The sequence below is a fragment of the Tiliqua scincoides genome, chromosome 1, assembly GCF_035046505.1.
Source record: "Tiliqua scincoides isolate rTilSci1 chromosome 1, rTilSci1.hap2, whole genome shotgun sequence".
Lineage (NCBI taxonomy): Eukaryota > Metazoa > Chordata > Lepidosauria > Squamata > Scincidae > Tiliqua > Tiliqua scincoides.
The window spans coordinates 4,058,452-4,083,518 of NC_089821.1; the positions used below are offsets into that span (position 1 = coordinate 4,058,452).

At 42.3% G+C, this 25,067-nt stretch overlaps 1 protein-coding gene and 1 pseudogene across 1 annotated transcript in view; both read right to left on the reverse strand.

Moving 5' to 3' along the window:
• The window catches only part of AKAP6 (A-kinase anchoring protein 6), a 214,758-nt gene that overhangs the window by 124,454 nt on the left and 65,237 nt on the right, over window positions 1-25,067 (reverse strand). The window lies entirely within an intron of this gene.
• On the reverse strand, window positions 5,801-5,922 carry LOC136638052 (5S ribosomal RNA; annotated as a pseudogene).

A 25,067-nucleotide genomic window follows, 5' to 3' on the forward strand; every position in this document is an offset into this window, starting at 1 on the left:
GAATCTATGATTATCACTTTTTAAATAAAGAAAACAAAATGATCAGTCTTCTCTCCTAGCATTTGTCTGTGTCGCTACAGGGATGTTTGTGAAATCTTGGGTCCAGGGATGGGGAACGCTGTGCAAATGAAATTCTTAAAAGAAAGGAAATACTTATTTTGTAAACTCTTTCTTATCCTCAGCAGAAACAAATTATTATTTCTCTGTTTACTGAAATTGTGGTCAAAGATTATTTCCTTCTTCAACTTGAATTACAGTGGGGTACTAGAGCAGGGGTCTTCAAACCCCGGCACGGGGGCCAGATGCAGCCCGCAGCGAGCCTCTATCTGGCCCGCGGCCAGCCTCTTGTCCCCTGAAAGCCTCTGGCCCACTCGACTGAACACGACCAGAACTGTGCTCTGATTGCATCTGGAGGGTGTTCTGAGGGCCAGAGAGGCTGAGTGAGTGAGCCCACTCATCCATTTATTCATACATCTAAGTTCCATCTCTAATTTATTTATTTAAATTTTATATTTAAATTTTTTCCAGCTCTTAGCACTGCACCAGATATTTAATGCGGCCCTCTGACCAAAAAGTTTGGAGACACCTGTACTAGAGGATGCCTGGCTCACTGATGTTTCATGACAATACCCTTAGTTCCTAATTAAAAAAAAACAAAAACTTCAAATGTACCATGATTTCACTAAACTTGGGGAGTTAGGGGTGAAGCTTGTGGATTCCATTAAGGCCCCCACTGTCTTTTCTCCCATAAGTACTGAAAATAAAGTCTAAAGGTAAGGCATAAAACCTATAGATTTTTCATTGGGCAAAATGAGAAAATAGGAAATTTTGAAGCACACAGCATTTAGGATTAGCTACTAATGCAAGTGCATTTTGTCCCTGCAGGTAGATAGTGGCTTAAACATGAAACTTGTGTTGCATGTTACACTTGTGTACTGCACAAGCAAGCTAAGAGTTATAGATACAGGGTCTGATCTAGACTGGGGTCATGGCAGAGTGTGTTTAACTCTTTCTCTTAGTACTCTTTCATAGTTTAAAAATTGCCCCCTAAGCTGCTATGGGTCCCAGAGGGTGCCATTTGCAAAGATTTTAGATGCTTGAGGTTGCCTATGCACAGGGCCTCAAAACATTCACAGTGAGGTCTGTGATTCTCCACTTCCAACAGCACATTCCATGTAGAATTTTGACCTGACTGAAACTACAGGGACATTTGCTTCTGAAGTCCTCAATATTTTTTGAACTACCAAATAATCTCCTACTCTACACTGACCTGAAAATCCTTACATCTTCCCTTTTTCTTAACAGTCACCCCTCTTTTCTCCTACAGTTCTCAATATTTAAAGATATGAATACATCTTTTCTTAAATGATTTCATTTTTGTGTTAATACCACCATCTGCTTCTTGATTTGGTCCTTCGCATTGTCCTCATAACATTGACTTCATTGCAATAATCATTTGTTTCTTTGAAAGTTCTTTTAAGGTTTAGCGATACTTAAAAAAAAAAAAGTCACAGTCTTCAAGTGAAGTCTTTTGGTACCCCCTCACCCTGCAAACTTGAATCTTAAGAAGCTATGTTATACAGGCAGCCCAATCTTCAACTGCACTGGTGTAGTGGGGCCACATGGCTTCTGCTGTATCAAACACAGATCAGGGGCTTGTGTAAGGGGATATTTAGCTGGCAGAAGTCCAAGAGGCCCAGTGCAACTGTGGGAGGTCCAGAAAGGAGGTCTGGATAAGAACATAAGAACAGCCCCACTGGCTCAGGCCATAGGCCCATCTAGTCCAGCTTCCTGTATCTCACAGCGGCCCACCAAATGCCCCAGGGAGCACACCAGATAACAAGAGACCTGCAAGGCTTCCTGGGAATTGTAGTTAAGAACCTAAAAAACAGCCCCACTGGATCAGGCCATAGGCCCATCTAGTCCAGCTTCCTGTATCTCACAGTGGCCCACCAAATGCCCCAAGGAGCACACCAGATAACAAGAGACCTCATCCTGGTGCCCTCCCTTGCATCTGGCATTCTGACATAGCCCATTTCTAAAATCAGGAGGTTGCGCATACACATCATGGCTTGTACCCCATAATGGACCTTTCCTCCAGAAACTTGTCCAATCCCCTTTTAAAGGCATCCAGGCCAGTCGCCATCACCACATCCTGTGGCAAGGAGTTCCATAGACCAACCACAGGCTGAGTGAAGAAATATTTTCTCTTGTCTGTCCTAACTCTCCCAACACTCAATTTTAGTGGATGTCCCCTGGTTCTGGTATTATGTGAGAGTGTAAAGAGCATCTCCCTATCCACTCTGTCCATCCCCTGCATAATTTTGTATGTCTCAATCGTGTCCCCCCTCAGGCGTCTCTTTTCTAGGCTGAAGAGGCCCAAATGCCGTAGCCTCTCCTCATAAGGAAGGTGCCCCAGCCCCGTAATCATCTTAGTCGCTCTCTTTTGCACCTTTTCCATTTCCACTATGTCTTTTTTGAGATGCGGCGACCAGAACTGGACACAATACTCCAGGTGTGGCCTTACCATAGATTTGTACAACGGCATTATAATATTAGCCGTTTTGTTCTCAATACCCTTCCTAATGATCCCAAGCATAGAATTGGCCTTCTTCACTGCCGCCGCACATTGGGTCGACACTTTCATCGACCTGTCCACCACCAGTGGAGGAGGCCTCTGTTGATCTCATAAGAAGAGCCTGACTGGATCAGACCAAAGGCCCATCTACTCCAGCTTCCTGTTTCTCACAGTGGCCCATCAGATGCCTCAGGGAGCACACAAAACAACAAGATAACGGCAACCTGGTACCCTCCCTTGCATCTGGCATTCTGAGGTAGCCTGCTTCTAAAATCAGGAGGTTGCACATACCCATCACAGCTTGTAACCTGTGATGGATGTTTTCCTCCAGAAATCTGTCCAATCTCCTTGTAAAAGCACCCAGGCCTGATGCCATTGCTACATCCGGTGGCAAGTAGTTCCACAGATCCTGCCCTCCTCCTGGGCCTGATCTGTTCCCGTTCTGCCCTTCCCCACCCAGAAATGCCCCCTCTCCACCTCACCACCACCCTCCCCACACCTTTGCATCACTTGGCACCAATGCAGCATCAGCGGGGCAGTATAGCCCTCCCTACTGTTGCTGCCTATCTTCCAGGCTATCACTAATGTGATTTACTGCACAGTGACAACACCCTTGGCCGGCACAGTGGCCACCAGCAGAGCAAGTGCAGATTGTGCTCTGAATCAACTAACTGGTCCATCTAACCAGCGTCATCTGCTTCAACTGGAAAAGATCCACCAAAACTTTTGCAGTGCAGACATCTGTGATCTTTTGCTAAACTAAAGATAGCAGGGCTTGAACATGGGAACTCTTGCATGCAAAACATGTACACAATCAGTGTGCTATAGTTCTTCCTCTTCCATGTAGAAGCATAAGAATTTTCTAAAAATTAAGAGAACATAAGAACAGCCCCACTGGATCAGGCCACTGGCCCATTCCTGGTGCAAGTTTCTTTAAATAAAAAACACTTGATTTCTGGCCTGGTCTTTCCTGCCAGTGTTTCCTGCCAGATTTTCTTCTCTTCGAAGGATAGCAATAAAATTATAGAAACTTAGTGGAAACTTTGGAGACAAATTAAATGTAAAGATAAGTTTGGATCATGTATTTCCTCTCGCCAATTTGCATACATAATAGAAAAATGGTAGAGAATAGGTTAAACAGTCTAAAAGGATTTTAACCTTAAATTTGACAGGAGCTAAATGGCTGTGACATTGGGTGCCTCTACTTTATTCCAGCTAGTAATCCACCTTCAAAGTTTCTGTCAGGTAAATGACCTTGTATTTCATTAACTGATAATTAAATGGATTTATTCCACTAACGGTTTTAATTAAAATGCTAGAAATATTGATTACCCCTCTCATCCTTATTCCCCCAGATGAAAAAAAGGTTTTAGGAATGTTTATTTAGAGAAGACAGAGAATTAAATTAGATTGAATCTCTATGAGACCCGAAGACTGGTTCTTTCATTTCTGCTGCTCAAGCAGAAAAAGGTTTCAATTTTTTGATGTTTGATTAATTATTTTGAAATCCATTTATGCTTACCTTGGTGTTTAATTAAAAATGTCATTTTTAGCATAATTAAATTGGCTATCTGTGGAAGACTAACTTCAAACTTATATTTTATTTTTTTTATATTTGGGGTAAAAGAAACTTTTTACTTATTTGCTTTTGTCGTAAAGATGTCGTCTCATGAATGAAGAAGTACGAGGGGCTGGAGCTTAATTGGATTTTGTACATTTGAATATGCGAATACATATGCTTATGACTAATGCAGGTTTATTTGGCTGTACACTTGGAATTCATCACATATGCTTTCAGAAACATTAGCCTAAAAACATAGAGTATGCTTTTCCAAATATGCGGTATAAATTAATAACACACATGCCACCAAATATATTTTTGCTTGGGTGATGTGCGGTGCACATTAGAGATCCAATATGCAACTTGTATTACTGTCATAGTCCATCTGATCTGTTTATAAAAAGCTGCTTTAGAATCTCAATAGGCATCAAAAAGGATACTACTAAATTGGATGCCACGGTGAAATAAAAGAAGAGACAACCCAGGTATTCTAATTTATTTTCCTAACAATCCCCCCCCCCCCGGCATAGCTAGAGGGGGTGCAAAGCACTAAGTTTTACAGGGAACCTCCCCATGGCATGCAAGTGGCCCATCCCCTTTGAAGCCAGGTGTATGTCTCTGTTTTGCTCCCCTTTCCCGAAATAGCTCTGGAGGGAAGGGGGAGGGGCAGCTTGCATGCTGCAGTGAGGCTTCCTGCAAAATTTAGTGCTTTGCACTCCATCTAGCTATGCCACTGTCACCCCTCCCCCAACATTATCCCAAGTACTCATACAGAAGTGTAAAGTTCATGTGCAGAGAGATGTCACTGATTGTTTATAAAGCTATTTCATTACCTGGCTAAATGTTACCACTGAATGAACCACTAATTCACAAAGAACCAAGAATTTATAAATACAAACCAGACCAAAAAGCGCAAGTGATGCTTGCTCCATGAAAAGAACGCACTCTGATTGCTACAGTGCATTTTTCAAAGCACTATGCTTTTGAGGACAATGCACAATGAGAACAAAAGACGGAGTGGAAAGCATGGATTCCGCAAAACGCACATTTCGGCTTCCATTGAAGCAGCCGATTCATTTTGTTTTCCTTTTGTAAAAACAAAGTGTATCCTGGTGGCACTAAAGCAGACTCTTTGCATGTGATTGGGTGATGGATGCATTTCCACACTGCTTCTTCATCATGCAGGGCTGCCACTTGTGTGGGCTTTGTGGTATCCTGCACAGGCAGATAGCCATGCCAAAACCAACCCTAGGCAGACCGCCTCCAGAGTCCCATAGCTACATTTCACCAATGGAAGACCTTTAATGATTGGTGTGGTGAATGATGATGATGTGCACAGATAAATATGGCCCCATTGATTTTTCTGGTACTACCCTAGTTGTCTGGTGCTAACCAGTGCAATGTTATGACTGACACTCTGTCTGCATGGGATTCTCAGTCATTGCTGGTAGAGTGACTGACTGCATTCAGTTGTAAATGTGCAAGTGTATTGCATTTGTTTAACTGAGGCTCAATGCATCCTTCATGTTAAGAAATTAATATTCTGAAAATAATGATGAACTAGGTTGAAGATGTCAACTAATGGGCTTTGGATCAAATCCATCATGTGGTGTTACCTGGCTGTTGGTTTGCAGCCTTCAGTCTCGAAAGACTATGGTATAAGCCTACAGCACCTGGTATTCCCAAGCGGTCTCCCATCCAAGTACTAACCAGGCCTGACCCTGCTTAGCTTCCGAGATCAGACGAGATCGGGCATCTGCAGGGTAACAGTTGCCTGGCTGGCCAATTTACAATTCACAGATGCAGGCGAGATCTCTCCTGATCCAGGGAGAGATTCCATTCTCTTGCTCTCCTACCTCTTTTTTTCCATTATGTTTTTAAGGCTGCAATCCTATGCACATGCCCAATCTCATCTGATCTTGGAAGCTAAGCAGGGTCAGGCCTGGTTAGTACTTAGATCGGAGACCACCTGGGAATACTGGGTGCTGTAGGCTTATATACCATAGTCTTTCGAGACTGAAGGTTGCCAACCTATGCACACCTCTGGGAAGTAAGCCACACTGAACACTGTGTAACTTACATCTGCGTAGACATGCATAGGATTGTGCTGTAAATGGCTTATGTAGAGTGGGAAAAAGGAGCAGGGTAAAATACAGAAAAAAGAGAAGAAGAAAAAATTAGGGAACATCTTCATTTTCCCAGCATGGGTTACTGAAGAGGTAGGCAAGGATCTTGCATCCCAATTGCTCCTGTAGAACAGTGGTTCCCAAACTTACTGGGGTCACACAGCCTCCATAGCCTGTTCCGCCTGGCTCAGTGAGATTCCACCATCTTGGATCCACCAACATCTTGTGAGATCTAAGATGGAGGCACCAGGTGAGCTGGTAGGAGGGGCAACCAAGAACATCCTGAGATGCCCCTGTGAGTGTGCACATGCAGTACAGCATAGGTAAAGAGAGGCAGGTGGGGTATGTAAGGATCAGTGCCTGATAAACCTCCTTTGGCAGGTGGGTAGCAGAGTTTGGCTCACCTTCCCTGCTCCTGCAGACACAACTTGACTAAATATTTTCCATGCTTGGTTCTCATAATGCTATTATTCCTGTAAAGAGGAAGAAAGCAAGTAGAAAAATATCAGAGTGGGCAAGCACTGAAAGTACTTGGGAGATATTAGCACCCAGGACACTGCTGGTATTAATATAGGCTGACTAATAATTTTTGGAGTAGTAATTTTTAGTGGCGAGAGAGAACAATCTGCTGCCTTCTCTGTTTGAGATGCTGAACATATTTGTGTTTTTTTTTTAGAGAGATGTCAAATAATTTATAAATGTACACACTGCAGAGTTTTATTGCCCAGCCTCTGAACTTTGAGAAACTAGCTGAGATGAATAACTTTATTTTGAACACGGATGTGACATATTTTAACCTGTCTACATACAGAAGTAGTGCTGTTAACAATGGCAACTTTCTTCAAGTGTGCTATGAATCACTGTATTCCTTTCTCCTTTTTGCATGCACCATTGCCACTATCTTACCTTCAGCGGTTTTGCTAGATTTCAATGAAGATGGAACCAGAGGGCACACATTAGAATTTTATATCAGTTCAAGAAGGGGAAAGAAGGAAGACATATGAAGCTGGAATGACACTCATTGAAGGCTCCCTAGGGAAGATAACACATGTTTTTGTCTTTCACCTGCTAGGCATGCTAAATCAGAGCAATGATAAGCTAATTTATGAAATATATTTCATTGAAACCTGGACATCTTTATTGTTGCTAGTTCAGCTATTACATTTTGGGAAATAATGGATGCTGGAGTTAAAACAATATTAAAAGACTTGGATTTTTTCTTAGGTAATGATTTCCATATATCTTTTTCTAAGGCTCTGGCTTTCAACCTATAAAAACATGTTTCAAAACCACTTTGAATTAGTCAAAATTTGAAATATATATTCACTTTCCAATGCAGTGCTGTCCAACTGCTGCTATTTATTACTGCATCAAGCAGGTCAACATGATTATGATGGCAAAACATAACGGCAAATATGCAAAACAATCTATCTCTGGAGCAGCCAATCCTCTGTCATCGGCGATGACCTTAAAATCATTTCCTCTGCCTAGATATATGGTCAGAGGATGACATTTGGCCCAAAGTGGTGCAATGGTGAAATATCACAACCTGACTCATTGTACTGGTACTGTGAGCTGACCCAGAATATCATGCTAGCACTGCACAGTCCTGAATCACCAAGAGCCAGTATGACCACATAAATAACATACTGCCAGCACCTATGCTAGATGACAAAATGGTGTGCAGAAGCAAGGTTCTGAAATGGTAGCATCTGAACATTCATCATCATTCATTCATCAATATACTGACCAATGTATAACAGTGGAATTGCAATTGCTTGGCAGGACAGAGGAATGGATGAACTCCACTTTCATAGGGTGAGGTGCCATTTTTTTGTCACTGCAGTAATTCATGCTGTTACCACTTTATAGAAGTAGTTCCCAAACTTGTGCAAGGAAAGCGCCCTACAGGTAGACCACAGCTGCGATACAAGGACATCTGCAAGAGGGATCTGAAGGCCTTAGGGATGGACCTCAACAGGTGGGAAACCCTGGCCTCTGAGAGGCCTGCTTGGACGCAGGCTGTGCAGCATGGCCTTTCCCAGTTTGAAGAGACACTTGGCCAACAGTCTGAGGCAAAGAGGCAAAGAAGGAAGGCCCATAGCCAGGGAGACAGACCAGGGACAGACTGCACTTGCTCCCAGTGTGGAAGGGATTGTCACTCCCGAATCGGCCTTTTCAGCCACACTAGACGCTGTTCCAGAACCACCTTTCAGAGCGCGATACCAGAGTCTTGCGAGACTGAAGGTTGCCAACAATCTCCCAAACTTACTGGGGTCGTGGCACCCTTCTTTCGTGGAAGCCTCTGCTTCCGCTCCCCTGAGTGCTACCATCTTGGATAGTGTGAGATCTCATGCGATTTTTGCAAAATCTCCCGAGAATCGTGCAACGTCTTGCACAATCCAAGATGGCGGTGCCTGGAAGATCCAGAAGAGACCACCAGGGGCTTCCCACAACACCCCTCAGAGTTTGCCATTGCACCTTCAGGCACAGCAGCGCGCAGGTTGAGAAGCACGGACCCATAGCACCCAGGAGACAGTTATCAAACATATACTTCAATGCTCTTCCCTTACCATTACACAGAATTCATGGCTTCGTCGTTTATTTTAATCAAGAAATTCTTCACTGAATTGTTTTTCTTCATCATGACCAACTAGAAGTCTCATTTTCCACTTTTTAAGGGAAATAACAAGACTATTACAAAGTCTTGTAATAAATATTAGAGACAGCAGTTCTGATATTAAATGGTAAAAACTGAAAATAGGATGAAGCTGCACGATGCTTACAAGGAGCATGGAATCTTTAGCATGTACAAAAACTAACCAATGTGATCTAATCTTAGAACACTTTACAAAATTTAATTATGATGCATCTCAGGCCCAAATCCTAACCAGCTTTCCAGCACTGGCACAGCGGTGCCAATGGGATGTGTGCTGCATCCTGCAGTTGGGGGACACTCACGGAGGTCTCCTCAAAGTAAGGGAATGTTTGTTCCCTTTCCTAGGAGCTGCATTGTTCTTATGTCAGTGCTGGAAAGAGGATTAGGATTGTGCCCTTAGAGCCCAATCCTGTGGTCCGTGACGCAGCCGTGCGCCGCAGACCACAGTTGCAAACGTGCTGTAAGGCACGTTTGCACGGCTTATCGCCGGGCTCCCGCTGGAGCTAGCGCAGTGGAGGTGGGGACGTGGCTGGGGGTGTGAAGGAGGTGTTCCGGGGAGGGGGGAGGCATGGCCAGGGGCGTGGGGGAGGTGTGTTGGGGGGAGAGGGAGAGGCGGATCCGTGGACTCAAGCTCCGTGGACTCAAGCTCCCTACACAAGCGCCTTTACTTTAGCAGCAACCAAAAGCGGCGACCATTGAGGTGCTGCTTCCCTTACTCAGGGGAAGGGGACAAACGTCCCCTTCTCCTGAGGAGCCTCCCGTGGTAGCGTGGGAGGCACAGGATCCAGCGGGAGCCTCCGTGGAGCCACCAGGTCCGGGAGCTCCAGGCAGCTCAGGATTGGGTTGCCCGTCTAGTAAACAATATATAACCTTGCATAAAGCTTTACTCTCGACACTTTGGTTCTTTGGATGTAGGTTAGCAAACTATTGTTGGCCCACAGCCCAATCCTGAGCTGGAGCAGCGGCACCAAAGCAGTGGGGTGCAGTCAGAAGTCTCCTTGGAGGAAGCCCCAAGCTCCGCATTGGGGCTTCTCAAGTCTTCGCCAGCTATTTTGCCGGCAGAACACTTGAGACTCCGTCTTGGGCCTTCTGGATATGGAGTTCCGGATACATCGAAGCAGAGCTCCACCGACCCACCCAGTCCCTCCCACCACCCCACTCCCCCCCAGAGGCCGCACTGCTGCTTAGCAGTTGCACTTACCTCTGGCAGCGGCATGTCCTCTTCATGCTAGTGCTGGGCCTGCCACATTTCCAGCGTGGGCCCAGTGCCAGCGCTCCTTACTCACCAAATGCTGTAAATGTGCTCTATGGCACGTTTATGGCACCCAGTGCTGGTGCTGGGTGACTTAGGATTGGGCCCCCAGGCAACAACTATATTGCATCGCCCAGCTTAATTCCATGCTGCAGCACACATGATCTTGGGAAACAAAATAATGCCTTTAAGGACCAGTAAAAAGCATTTGCTGCTTAAGCAATCCAGTCAGCTGGCAATTATGGAGACCGAAAGAGATCCAGGGATCTCAATTGATCAAAAGGCGGCTATGAGTCACCAATACAATGCAACTTCAAGGCAAGTACATTTCTCAATGCGCTGCAAGAGGCTATTCCCAAATGGGGTAGCAAAATATCAATACTACTTCAAAAGGTATTAGTAAGAGACCAGTTTGAAACATTGCATCCAATTGGACATCGGTTTAGAGGAAAAATTAATTCTAACTGAAACTGGAAAGCAAGTAAGCAACTGCTCTGATGTAGAGTATATCGCTTTTCTTAGCTATTAAATTACTTGTCTATTAAGTATCTTTAGCTTGGATCTTTTTGGTTAGCAGTATGCAAAAGTTTGACTGGCAGCCAAATCCTAATCTGCGCCAGAACAGGCAGGTCGCCTGGCCCCTGGGGAGTGTTGGTGACAATAATGATAACAACTGGAGAATCCCTTGCCTGGCGTGATTTGTGGCATTGTCTGTGGAAAACTGGAAATCCTGAGTGTTATCAGGATGCATCAGTGGTTAGTGGCCCTTGACTTGCCAGGGCACAGGAGCTTCCTTACCTATCTGGGCTTCCTTACCTATCAGCACCCAGTCCAGTTAAGGAAGCAGGGGGCTTGCCTGGATAACCACTGACCGGTTCCCACAAACACCTGATGCATTTTCTCCTGCATTTACAGGATTTAGGTAAAGCTGTTAGCATGCTATCTGGCTACGTACTGGCAGTAGCCTTTTTTGCCAAGGCACTGGAATTTCAGCATTCATCCAGTGTTTCAGGGTAAGGAGGCTTGGCTAGGGGTCCTTTGGGCTCCAGATCATGAGTGGTCTACTACCCCTGTCATTTTTTGGCAAGCTTGCTTTAGGCATTCTCAGTCCTTTGCGCATCTCACCATTTCATCCTGGGGAGTTATTTTGTAGAAGAAAAGAGTACTGCCCAAATTATACCCTCTGGTTCATGGGTGGGGTTAAGATTACTTTGAGACATTCCAAGATGGACCAGAGTGGGTGTGCTCAAAGAGTTCACCTCTGGAAGGCTCCTGGATCCCTGTTAGGCACTTCAGGTTTTGTTGAATGGGCAGCACATGGTGAGTGGATTTTTGTTCCGGCACTTGGATGGCTCCCTGATTACCTTGCCTCAGTTTGGGGAAATTTTTTCACATGGGTTTAAATCCCTTGGCTTGTTGGCTGGGTATTATGGTCTGCATTCTTCTTTTTGCCTTGGTGTGGGTATGGCCATAGTGCTAGACTATCTTTGGGAGAGTATAGTGTCTCCCAGATTAGAAAGAGGTGGACAAACCATGTAAACCTCTGGTCAGGAATTTAAACCAAAAAAAAAGCCTGGATATTTTCCAGTGTACATGAATCGGGACAGCCTGCTTCCATGATTTTAAGCTTCAGGATTATTTGGGGGGAAAGAAGCTCCATGCTATGCCTACAATAACTTAGCAAGCTCTAAATAAAGTATGACATTTTTGCACAGCTTACCAGATGTTGTCATTGCTTTAAAATCTCCTCCAGTTGGTACTTTTCAATAACGTGCTCAGCTTTTATGTCCAAAAATTATTAACAGCTTTTTATGATCTAATTATTTTCCGTATGCACATCGAGGCAGGATGGTATTGACTCCACCTGACCTTTTAACAGAAAAGGTCTTCTAGTTAAAGGAAAAATTTCTCTTTTACAGGAGCCCTGTGCAAATATGCCTGCAAACATTTTATGGCAAAGATCTCAGTACCAAAGGACCTGGTTCTCTTTTTTCAGCTGGGAAAACAAACCTTTGAACAGAGATGCTTACTCTGGAACGCCTTTATTCATATCAACGGAGTCTTATAACTAAATACCACTTTCAAGATTTTTAGGGTTCCCGTATAGCAGCCAAAGCAATTATCATTCAATATTATGAAAGAAGGGAGAGAGTAGCAAACGAGGGGATACATTTAAGGGTGCCCTTTGGGTGGAAAATGACTACATTATTTTGCGTGCTAATTTCCTAAGGGCTTGTATTTATTGTTGATACTACAGATATTGCTCACCTCTTAAACAGTGAGATTTTTTTTGCATTCCACCTGAAAAGCTTCTAGGGATATTTTGAATGTATATGTCTAAACACCCCCAAATCCTACTTAAGTCACTGCTCCCTTTTTTTTTCAACTATCACCTGCCCCAAGCCAAAATAAGTCTTCTCTTGGAGAAGGGGGGAACCTCCCATCAACACAGGGAGCCCTATCTGCTATCATTCTCTTCTTGGCAGAGACCCATCAGCAAGTTTCAATTGTGACAAAGGACTTTTCCTTTTCCTCCAAACAGGAAGAAAAGTGAAAGGGCTCATGGGATTTAAGAACATAAGAAGAGCCCCACTGGATCATGCCAAAGACCATCTAGTCCAGCTTCCTGTATCTCACAGTGGCACACCAAATGCCCCAGGAAGCACACCAGATAACAAGAGACCTCATTCTGGTGCCCTCCCTTGCATCTGGCATTCTGACATAGCCCATTTCTAAAATCAAGAGGTTGCACATACACATCATGACTTGTAACCCGTAATGGATTTTTCCTCCAGAAATTGGTCCAATCCCCTTTTAAAGACATCTAGGCCATATGCCATCACCACATGCTGTGGCAAGGAGTTCCACAGACTAATTACATGCTAAGTAAAGAAATATTTTTCTTTTGTCTGCTCTAACTTTCCTGACACTCAATTTTAGTGGCTGTCCCCTTGTTCTGGTATTGTGTGAGAAGAAGAACATCCCTCTATACACTATATCCATCCCCTGCATAATGTTGTATGTCTTTTTTTTTTTTTTTTTTTTTTTTTTTGCTTTTTACTTTTTACGGTACTTTGGAGGTGCAAGGAAAGCTGCAGAGGAGGTCACATGCTGTCTGGACCCCCTGTAGAGCCACAGTGATCCCATGTAAGGAAAAAAAAATCCTTTCTTCCCCAGCAGCAGCACGATCGTGGTGATTGTGTTGTTGCCACCTCCCTAGCAAACACCAGTTCTCATCTAATGGTACTGTAATGCCAGCAATACCATTGCCTTAAAATAAATATGATAGCCTTATTTCGAACAGATAAATACAAATTTTGAGTCAGTTAGAATAAGCATACATCCTTGCTTTGTTTTTTTCCCCTAAGGTTTGTTATAAGGCCTTAGCGAATTTATTTGCAAATATCATTGCAATATTTGTTATATCATTGTTGTATTTTTGATAGTAATTTCCATGTTTCATAAACAGGCTTTGTTTCAATTTCATTCATTGCAAACCCCCCCTTCAATTTTATTAAATTTAATCAATATTGCAAAATAAAGAAAAATATATATATATAAGAGAATGTCAGTGCAAGTTTTTGTATTGCCTGAATGAGGAAGAAAGAAATTACATTAAAGTTTTAAATAGAAACACAAGTTTTCAGCTGATGTAGATAAAAATCTATTACAGATAAAATTGTTTTGACAAAAAAATCCAAACACTGAATAAATACAGCCCCACTGGCCGTTCCCTCTTATTGAATGGAAGAAGTGGAAAATATGTGCCAAACTCTAAAATGGTAATGTTAAAGAAATAAAGTGCAGCTATTGCAGTATAATTTTTCACATTAATTATGTTCTCTTATCATAGTTTTATAACTAGGAGAGAATAACAAAATGAATGCGATAGCATTGAAATTATTTTGCAAGGTGGAAATAAACAAGCAAAACAATATAGATATGCTAGTTATTAGATCACTAGCCCTTTATCTTATGAAATAGCTTTATTGAATACAAAGACTGTATTAATCATCCCTCTTCTTGGTAAATGGTACTCTATTGCTGAAAAACTATTGTTGATTTTTTCTCTTTCTTTCAAGTAATCTTAATCTGATATCAGATCTGACTCCTTCAATGTGTCAGAAACGTATTTCCTAGTTTAAGTACCTTAATAGCATTCTATCTATTTGTATAAACAGATTATAAAGCTCATTCTCACCTAATAAGACTACATGCATCTCATCCTCTGCAGAGTTTTCAAGGGCCTTCAAATGAATTCACTCATAGTTTTGAAACCCTGCATTTAGGTTGTGTTAGTCTCTATTATGATAATTCACATGCAATACATGCAATAAACACATGCAAGCAAATAAATACTCAAGCAAATTATTGATAAGCAAATCATGAGGCTCAACAAATCAGCAGCAAGTCCTGCCTCACACTGCCTCCTCCAGGAATATTGGGAATTCCTGATTCCAAGCTGCAGACCATCAATTGATACCCCAGATTTATCAAGACCAGGGGTCTTCAAACCCTGACTTGGGGGCCACATCCGGCCCTCCAGAGGATTTTAACTGGCTTGCCAGGTTCCCCAGCCTCTTGGAGCTAAAAATAGCTTGAAAGACACATATCTGGATTTCCCAGCATGGGTATATACCATATTCAGTCACTAGAGGTGCTGACTATAATGCAATATAATGGAAAGAAATTATGCCATTACATTCAGCACCTCTAGTGCTAAGTTAGATATATACTGATGCTGGGAGACCAGTAAATATTAGTTAATGTCTGTGTTAAACTTATATGGAGCAGAAACTGAGATCAAAGAAAAGCTTTGATTTGCATCGTAGGTTGATTGATGATTTTTCAAAATTCATTCCCCCGCAAAATAGCTGGCATAGATCTGAGTAACGGAGTAACGGAAAAAGGTAAGTAAAAAAAAATTCTTTTGGTAAGTAAAGTAAAAAAAAGTAAGTAAGTAAAAGGTAAGTAAAAAAAAAATTCTTTTGGCAGAAGCTGCATCAGCAGTGCTGAATTGCACAGGCCTGCTGAGGATAAGAATGGCCCTGTACCACAAAGTCTACTTGAGCTAATGTGGGAGTTTGGAAAAGTAGACACAAATGGGCCTTCCTATTCCTACAGACAGCTCAGAGATATTTCCAGCACCATTTAAGGTCACTATAATCATTTCAATTCCAAACTGAAAGAAAGATGGAGAGATTCTTCCTTGAGCTACAATTCAGGTTACAGAAAGAGCAACAAATTTGTCACTAATTTCATCTTCTTGACGCAGTTACATTTATTAAGTCCTCTGGTCCTAGAGGGGGGGAAAAGACAAGCCATTTCCTCTCCTGATCTCCAACTCAAGGCCTTGAAATAATTTTTTTAAATGTTCTTTAACATGATTTAATATATTGAGTTGAGATACATTCCATTAGATATAATTAGATCTAGACAGGAAAGGTAGTTCTGAGAAGCTAATGAAATATCATTAAAACTGAATCTAAGATTGTTGATTAGGATAAAGCTAATCCTGATTAGGATAAACAAGCTGGGTGATAGAAATCTTATTTTTTTTTCTCCATTCCTTTTTTTTTTAACTTCAAGGATGAAGAAGCACAGGAAATGGGAAACATTTCTAGATATTAAAGGCTATTTCAAGGTACTTTGCCTGAAATTTAGATACTTCACCCTGTCATTAATATCTATGTTTCCATTCCACAGTTTAAAAAAAGTCTCTGTTCCAATTCAGAGCTGTGTGTACCCAGCACAATGCATATATTTTTTGCACAGGGGGCTGCCTCTCCCATTTTAATGAACGATGGCAGCTACTCACGCATATGGGTGGAGACACTCGATATGCACGTCACTGAAAATCACATTAATAAAATAGTAATAGTAATCAGCAGTTATTTGGGGCAGCAATTTTCCATGTCTTCTTCACACACCGCATGAACCTCCATGATCACTGCCTCTCGTGATGTCACTTCTGGGAGACTTGTCTGGGTTCTGTGGCTCTGTTTCGAGGGCAACTGTCTGTAGTAACAAATTGTCTGAACCTCTTCAGACAATTCGTTACTACAGATAGTTGCCCTCGAAACAGAGCCACAAAACCCGGAAGGGTTTTTCAGCAATTTTCAACACTGTGTTTCAAACTCCCGTGGCACACCTGTGGACCTTTCGTGGCACACTGGTTGAAAATTGCTGATATGAGGCCATTAGAGAGTTCAAAGCACTTAGCACATATGATTTTTCTGTAATTCCTGAAATAACCATTTAATACGCACAATATTATTTAAGCTGCAGTTCTGTACACTTACCTGGGCATGTCCCATTGAATTCAATGAGACATCCGAATAAGGATGGATAGAATTGCACTTTTATTAACATTCATATACCAACTTTCTACCAACTTGAGTGCTCCAAAGCACTCAAGAAAGTTTCTGATTTAAAAGGATGGCTACAAGCCTCCTCTCAGAAGGAAAAAGGGACAGGAAGGAAAGTGAAAAGTAAGCAAATTCAAGTACCGAGTTATGAAGTTAAACAGCTAAGGGCCCAAACCTAAGAGACCACTGAACCATTTAAACTCACATTCTGGTGGCATGTTCTTTGTGCGGTCACAAAATGCAAGATGCTGTTGACCGCAACAAGGCCACTGCCAGGCAGCCCTGGTCTCACACCAGCACCACCAAAAAATGGTATCCCTGTATTGTGTTCTCCTCCAGTTCTATACCATCAATTTACTCAATTGAAACTATGTCCACGGTGACATGATCGCCCCCAGCCCAGGTGAGGCAATGGGAAGGGGACAAGAAGGACCCACAAGGTCAACAGAAACTTCCCAATCCTTCAGCCCAGATATTGTTGGCAGAAACTAGCAGCTTGATCAAAGACAGTCCCCCTCTTGTACACTTGGCTCTTCACCGAGTCACTCCTGCCTGATCCACTGTTAGCGACTGAGTCCTTGCTCAAAGTAATACTAAGAGAGTTGAGAGTGTAGGGGAAAGGAGGTGCGTAAAAGAAAAACAGAGCTTTTCCATTTCCAAAGCCCGAACCTCAGTAGCGAAGTGACCGGTGTGGGGGGAGTGGTATGGTAAGTATTGCAGGCGTCACAACGTGCTGTGCAACCGGCCCCTCCCACTCAATGCTGGAGCCATTCTGGGCAGCGATGGCAATATTGGCAAAGCCCAGAATGGCTCCAACAGAGTGTGGGAGGGGCCGGTTGCACAGCACATTGTGACGCCTGCAATACTTACTCTGCCACGGCCCTCTGGTCACTACACTACTGTTAATCTCCGGCCATCTGCCCGGTTTCACAGCCCCCACTGCTATTCCACATTGTGCATTTCCATAATATCTAGTTCGACTGCAAACTCTAGCAGATGCAGCAGATGCTCCACACACATACTAGACCCTTCCCATACTTTCTTATTCTGAACTATGCCTTCAGTATACTTTATTGGCACTTTTTCAGATATAGCCATTGAAAACTTGTAGATTTTTTCCTTTGATTTTTTTATGCTACGCAGAATCCTGCATGCTGCTTCCTTGGCTTCTGGAAAACTAGGCTTTGTGTGGATTTTATTTATTTATTTATTTATTTATCTGCCACACAGCTTCATTCCCTGCTCTTCAGTCTGAAGACTTTTGGAGTGCGATACACTTTAACTGTATCAATAATATCATTCATATTAGAAAAATAAAGCAGCGGCAGCAGTAATGCAATTATAACTGAAATTCCCATGCTGGGACTTAATCCTGCTGCCAAACAGACATGGTGGTAACACCCGCTGGGACAGAGCCATAGAATATCAGTTTCATTGGCAGCAGTAATAGACTGTTTATGCCTCCTCTTCATATGTGAGAACTAAAAATGAAAGTGTCTGATGAGTTGCCTGCTAAAACGTTAGTTGGCAACACCTGCTAGTAACGCCTCCCGCTTATGAAAAGGACACAAGTCAAAGCGCTTAATGACCATTCTAGCAGCCGAATCTCTAACTACGCCAAAGCCATTTGCCATTCAACCTCTTGCTCACCTGTTCTGAAAAAGAACAGACATGGACAGTTTACCACCTGTATGGACACACATCAGTGAACACTAAAATGTAACGGACGTTAAGGAGGGGGTGCAGAGGAAGTACTGGCTGTACAATAATGCAGGAAGATATGCTAGGCCTCAGGTAGCATAGCCAGAAGGGGGCAGTGGGCAAGTACAGCAGGTGCTACAACATGCTGCGTAAACAACCCCTCCCACTCACCGTTGGAACCAATCAGGGCAGTGCTGGCAATGCACTGGTGCTTGGTGATGGCTTTGATGGTGAGTGGGAGGGGCTGTTGTATTCACCCCACTGCCCCACCTCTGGCTACATTACTGCCAGACTTCACACAAGCAATGTGCATGACTAACTTGTGTGAGTCACTTGCCAGATAATAATAATTGTATCCCACACGTAGTGGATTCAGGACACTGTTCAAAACTCACCCAGCAGTACCGGTTGAGCAGCCCTTATTCGGAATTCTCAAATATGGAATATTCTGAAAAACAGAACTTTTTGAGTGTCAACATGACTCTAGTTTTTTTTTTAAGTTTTATTTTTTGCCTTAAAAAAAAACCTTGTCTCAAGTGCAAAAATCATTTAAAATCTTTTATAAAATTAACTTCAGGGCTAAGTGTATAAATGAATTTTGTGTTTAGACTTGGGCCCCGTCACCAAGATCTCTGCAAATACACATTATGTATTTGCAAGTATTCCAAAATATGAAAAAATCTGCTAACCAAAACACTTCTGGTCTCAAGCACTTTGGATAAGAGACGCCCAAATTGTATATCATTTAAAGTAGTTCTCCACTTAAGTTAAAGAACCTGAACCTGTGTTTATGAATAGTTCACTACACGTATGCTTGTGAGAACTGAATTTCACATGACTGTTTGGTACCTGGGTGTGCACACCAGAGATGTGCAGTGTGGGGCGGCAGGTGGGGTAGAACCGCCCCCATTGTAGTCCATGGAAAACACCACAGCTGCCTCACCTGCTTACACCTGAGGAAGCCCTCCTTCCACCCAAGAAAGTGGGTGTAAGGAGAGCCTCCTTGGGTGTAAACAGGCGGGGCAGCTGCAGCGCTTTTTCATGGACAACGATGGTGTGGTTCTGCCTCACCAGGTGCCCTCACACCGCTCATCCTTGGTGCACACCTGTATAAAAAGCACATGTGTCACCGAGTGAAGGGTACTGCAGGCTTGGGTTTTGTTTTTTTTTGCCACATTCCACTTCAAAATACATATATCTGATAGGATGTGGATCGTGGTGACCCTCATGTAGACATACAATTTTGAGACAAACAAAATTATGCACAGGAAGGATAAAGTGAATAGAGAGATGCCCTTTACACTCTCACATAACACCAGAACCAGGGGACATCCACTCAAACTGAGGGTTGGGAGGGTTAGGACAGACAAAAGAAAATATTTCTTTACTCAGCGTGTGGTTGGTCTGTGGAACTCCTTGCCACAGGATGTGGTGACGTTATCTGGCTTGGATGCCTTTAAAAGGGGATTGGACAAGTTTCTGGAGCAAAAATCCTTTACGGGTTACAAGCCATGATGTGTATGTTGATTAAAACCTCCTGATTTTAGAAATGGGCTATGTCAGATGCAAGGGAGGGCACCAGGATACAGGTCTCTTGTTATCTGGTGTGCTCCCTGGGGCATTTGGCATGAGATACAGGAAGCTGGACTGGATGGGCCTATGGCCTGATCCAGTAGGGCTGTTCTTATGTTCTTATGTGTAATGGAACAAAACATACATTCTTCAGCAACATATACTTGGCAATGAACAATTGTATTTTGTAACTGGATGCAGGCATAGGAGTATCTGAATCAGCAGTCAAAGATTGCCTTTCTGAACCTCTGCCTTTGAGACACAGAGCTATCTAAAAGGTCACCCTGAAGAAAACATGGTACACCCTATACTTGCCATAGTACTTCAGGGTGTATCATTCCATATACCTGGCATCTCTCTTCCAAGCTTCAAGAATGATTGTATATAAACAACAGTTTTGATAGCAGCTATAAGATTGTGGTCTGACCTACAAGCCTGGTTCAAAATGAGCCTGAAGACTTCTATTCATCCTCGACCATTTCTCTTCTTTAATGGAAACCCCCCTAGGAGAAAATCAGCACTCCAGTTCTTGTATCAAATTGGTTTAAAACACAAGGAACCAAAGAAACTAAAAAAAAAAAAAATCATGCTTGGAATGAGTGTGGAATTTAGTAATTTTAAATATGCCATTAGGTAAGGCATACATGCAAGAGTTACTCTCTTGAATGCCACCATGGATTCAAGGCTAGAGTAAACACACACACACACACTCCCAAAGGTGTGCTTTCTGGTTTAGAAAATGCATACACTACTCTGACTAGGGCTTATTCATTGAATCAGTCACTGAACCCAATTTCTAATAGAAAAATCTCTGAATAACCCCTAATAACAGCTAATATGTACTAATAACAGCTCAGAGGATATGCTAGAGATTATAATGTATTAAAGAGTCATTGGCTTTTCTCAAGAACATGTAATTTTATGTTCATTGCTTCTTGGTTTCTGATTCATGAATTGGGATGGTTACACCTCAATTTAAAGTTGAATTGAAGTGAATACAGTAAAAACTCCAATAAAAAGTAAAAGTTGTATCCCCAATAGCATTAATGACTGCTGTGGTCATTACCATAAGATAATTGACCTTCCTGAACAGCCAATTATTTAAACACTTACAAAAAACTCCCAAACTCCCAAACAAAAAACTCCCAAACAAAAAACTCCCAAAAACAGCCAATTATTTAAACACTTACAAGTGCTCCATAACTTGGACATGGTGTTTTTGCCTGGTATCTCTACTTCCTAGCAAATGTTGCATTGCATATAGTGTGCCTCCCCATTTCCTAAGGTAAACTGCAATTCCTCAGGAAAATGTTTTAATTTCACGACATATCCTCACCATATCACTGATATAGTTTCATACAGAAAAAAACGAATGATCATGACAGTTTAAAAAAAATATGCATGCATGCATTCAAATCTCCACATTTTGAATCAGTAGTGCGGGATGAATGGGAGTTGTAGCTAGGGAGAACAAAAAGAAAATGAAACGTGAGATTACTGAGTAGATGAATGAATGCATAAAGTTCAGATCAACCATTATAGAAAAGGAATTAACTAAACTTCTTTTTGTGTGCTCAGAGTGCTCCTCTGTGGAAAGAATGTAAATACTTTTCCCTTTATACATTATATACTTCATACATTCTGTCACCCATTAGGGTTCACAAACTGAGTCAGGGCTTCCTGGAGAGCCACAGAAACTGGCCAGGGGAGCTGCGGAATCCTGGTGAAAAACCTGCCACCCTATAAAATGTATAGGATTGTAGCCCTAATGGAGTGGTATGGCCAATGCCCAGCAGGTAAAGGGACCTGCAGCACCTGTCAAAAAACTTTGGGAACCACTGCATTATATGTACATCCACAGTTACAGCAACTCATAGGAAAACTTAAAATACTGATAGCCTCAGGCCAGTGGGTCTGGAACTCTGGGTTACGACCCACCATTAAACGTGTAAAGTGGGCCATACCCCCTTAAGGGGAGTGGCCCAGTAACAGGGTCCCTGATGGGGCTGCAGCGATCGCAGCACCACGGGGTCCCAGCAATATTTGAGTGTACCCCTCAGCATGGCTGCACAGAGCTCCAATTGCCGAACGTAGCTCACTTCCAGTTTGTGCAAGCGAGCTCCATTCGGCAAACTGTGCGGCTGTGTGAAGAGGGCTGCAAGGGGGCTATGAGCTTCCAGGACCCTCATGGATGCTTCAGCAGCCCCCCAGGTACACTCAAATACTGCTGGGACCCTACAGTGCTGTGATCGCTGCGGCAGCGTCGGGGCTTTCCCCCTTGCTCCTGCCTTGCCCCTGCAGGGACTTAAAAGGTTCCCTACCCCCTGGTAGGAGTTTGGGAACCTCTATTCTAGGCTGCATAAACAAGAGCTGGCATCAGGTATGAACATAACACAAGGCTCTATTGCCCTGTTTAGGTATTACTGTAACCATGGACGGTCCCCATAGTTATGACCAGGAACATGCCCAGTGCACCACATCAATGGGAAAACACAGTCCCCGGGTACAGTTAGACCTTGGTAATCTCAGGGGATCTGTTCTCAGAACCCCCCGCAGATACCAAAACCTGCAGATAAGCAAATCTGCAGGTTGGTCCGATATTACATCTGGACGTGACTGGAGGGTTCTCTAGTTGTGTTCAGAGATTTTCTGCACGCAGCCTCTGCGAGCCTCAGAAATTCTCCCAGACGTGACTGGAGAACATCTCTGGTCAGGAGCTCGTCTGGCCCTACCACTGTGAATTTGGAACCTGTGGTGTGTTAAATCTGCAGGTCCCAAATTCACAGAAGGAGGACGGACCCGTATACGGGAAAAACAAGGGGCAGAGTTATGGAGCGCACTTGCTTGCTCCTCTTTAGGCTACAGCCGTGGTATCTGTCCAGCAGATATCAGCAACACCTGAACACCTTTGTCTGAACTCACTGATGTCAGTGGCTTTGCTAGGGGGTGTGGGCCACATCAAGTGACCTGCGCAGGGGGTGACAACACTATTCGTCAAAAATTTTAAAACCTGGGTATTTTTTTTGGAATACTTGCAATTATTCAAAATGGCTGCAGATATTTCAATTAACTCAGTGGGGCTTACTTCTGAGTAGTCATGCCTTGGCTTGCACTGTTAGCTACCTAGTGAGTTCATGGTAGAGGAGAGACTGGAATGAGGAAATATCCTGATTCACAGTATCTTTGCCACTATGTGATACATCAGCAATGGGGTGTTTCCCGTTGTCCAGGAGATGCCACATTGAAATAAATGTGGTGCAGCCAGCCTCACCTGCGGTTTTCTCCCTCCATTGAAAGATACATAGCAGGCTGAAATTTCTCCCTATATATAATGAACAAACAGCCCATTTCTGAAATTCACTGCATCTAAATCAAACCATGCAGATAACACATGTCACACATATTAGCTGGGTTCAGACATAATGCAAAACCATGATTTCTCACTGCTAAGAATGAGCTTTGGACAACCATGGCAGAAAGAGGAACAAAAATGGAGAAAAATATTGCAGGGATATTATAGTGAAAATTTTTATTTGTGCGAAAAAAAACAATTTCTAAGGAGTGATTTGTAAACTGTCCTTTGATTCACTATGTTTTGTTCACAAACTGGGAATTAAAACTTGCAATTATTCAAAATGGCTACAGATATCCCCCCCCCCCCTTAAGAAATGGTAAAAAGGAGAAAGAATGACCAAACTTACACCGGGCTTCACTGGAAAATAGCATGTGAAAGGTTTCTTTATGCAAAATGTCATTGAGTTAAACTCTGTACTATACAAAAAAAAAAAAATTAAAAAAGCAAGAAGGATTTTTTTTATTATTATTTGTATAAAATATATTATTCTTTCAGGCTGTAGTGAAATAGTTCCTATTTAATTGCAGAGAAACCCTAAGAAGGTTACAGCAGTGAAACATTAAAATTCTAAGGGCAACTAATAACATTAAAACTTTATAGCCCCAGATAGAATAATTTAGACAAAAACAACATGAACATATGTTTTGTGTAATAATAACAAACATTTATAGCTGTCAAGAGAGAAAAACACAGGTTTATGCACACCTTAATGGCGTGCATGGCTGAGCATGAGTATATTTAAAACATAATATATTACAAAATTGACAGCAGGCATGACTCTTCTGGGTACTATGTTAAATCAATGAATAAATTACCAAAAGTATGCTGTGGCTGTTTGGATGTGTAATTGAGCTTAACGTATGTAGTGTTATTTCAAAAGAAACTGTTCAAGGAGTTTCCAGCCCAATCCACTATGCATCTTTTTTAAGCCGTTTGCAAATAGCAATAAATGAAACTGTCTCACAGTGGGAAGGAAGTTTAGTTATATACACATTAGGCAAATGGGGAAAAAAAAAGTTAATTTTAATATGCTTTTCAAGAATTAAAAACAAACTAACAACTGTAGCAGTACCTGGCTGCATTCAAAAATCAACATTTTCCTTCTGTGATTTACATTTGTTTTAATTAAGGATCGTTGTATATTTGGAGGTTCTTGTGCCAAAGTAAATCAGGAACAGACTCACAGAATACATTGCAGGTGGGCTATGTTGAAATCCTTGCAATGAGGTCAAAGTTAGGACCTGGGCTTATTACACCCCTAAATCATAGGCATTAAAATATCATCCATTCTATTTTACAAGGTCCCTAACTTGCAGTGGGAAAGTACCTTATTTTGAAAACACTGATATTTAAATTTTAAAAATGCAAAATTATGCTTACGCTTGACTTTGCAATGCGAAGTAGCAAAGAAGTCACAAACACAGAGCCATAAACATGATATTTAGATCATAACTACTGTAGACATATTTCCATGTGTCATTTTTGAGTTGTTCATCATACTTACCATACACAGGATTGGTTTAATGAGGAGGTGAGCATAATGTATAGCTTCTCCCCGGATACTATCTTATTCTTTTCGCAAACATAATATGGTGAATTCCTAAGACCATAGTTTCAAGTCAGAAGCAACATATAGAGAAGTGTTGCAATTACAGACTCAGGGAAAATGTTCTCCTCTCAAGGTCTTCAGTTCACGTTGCCTTTTCAGGACTTCCCGCAGTTTTGAAAATTTCATCCTAAAAAACTGCTTGCTTTTAATTTAGTGTTTCAGAGCAAACACCATCTACAAGGCGTGTCGGTTATTTCCCCTGAAGTAGTTATACAGTACAGAAGTTACAGCAGTTCATTCTCTCTGCTTCACAAGAGAAATGTCAAGGGCCAGCTCTAACTGAATC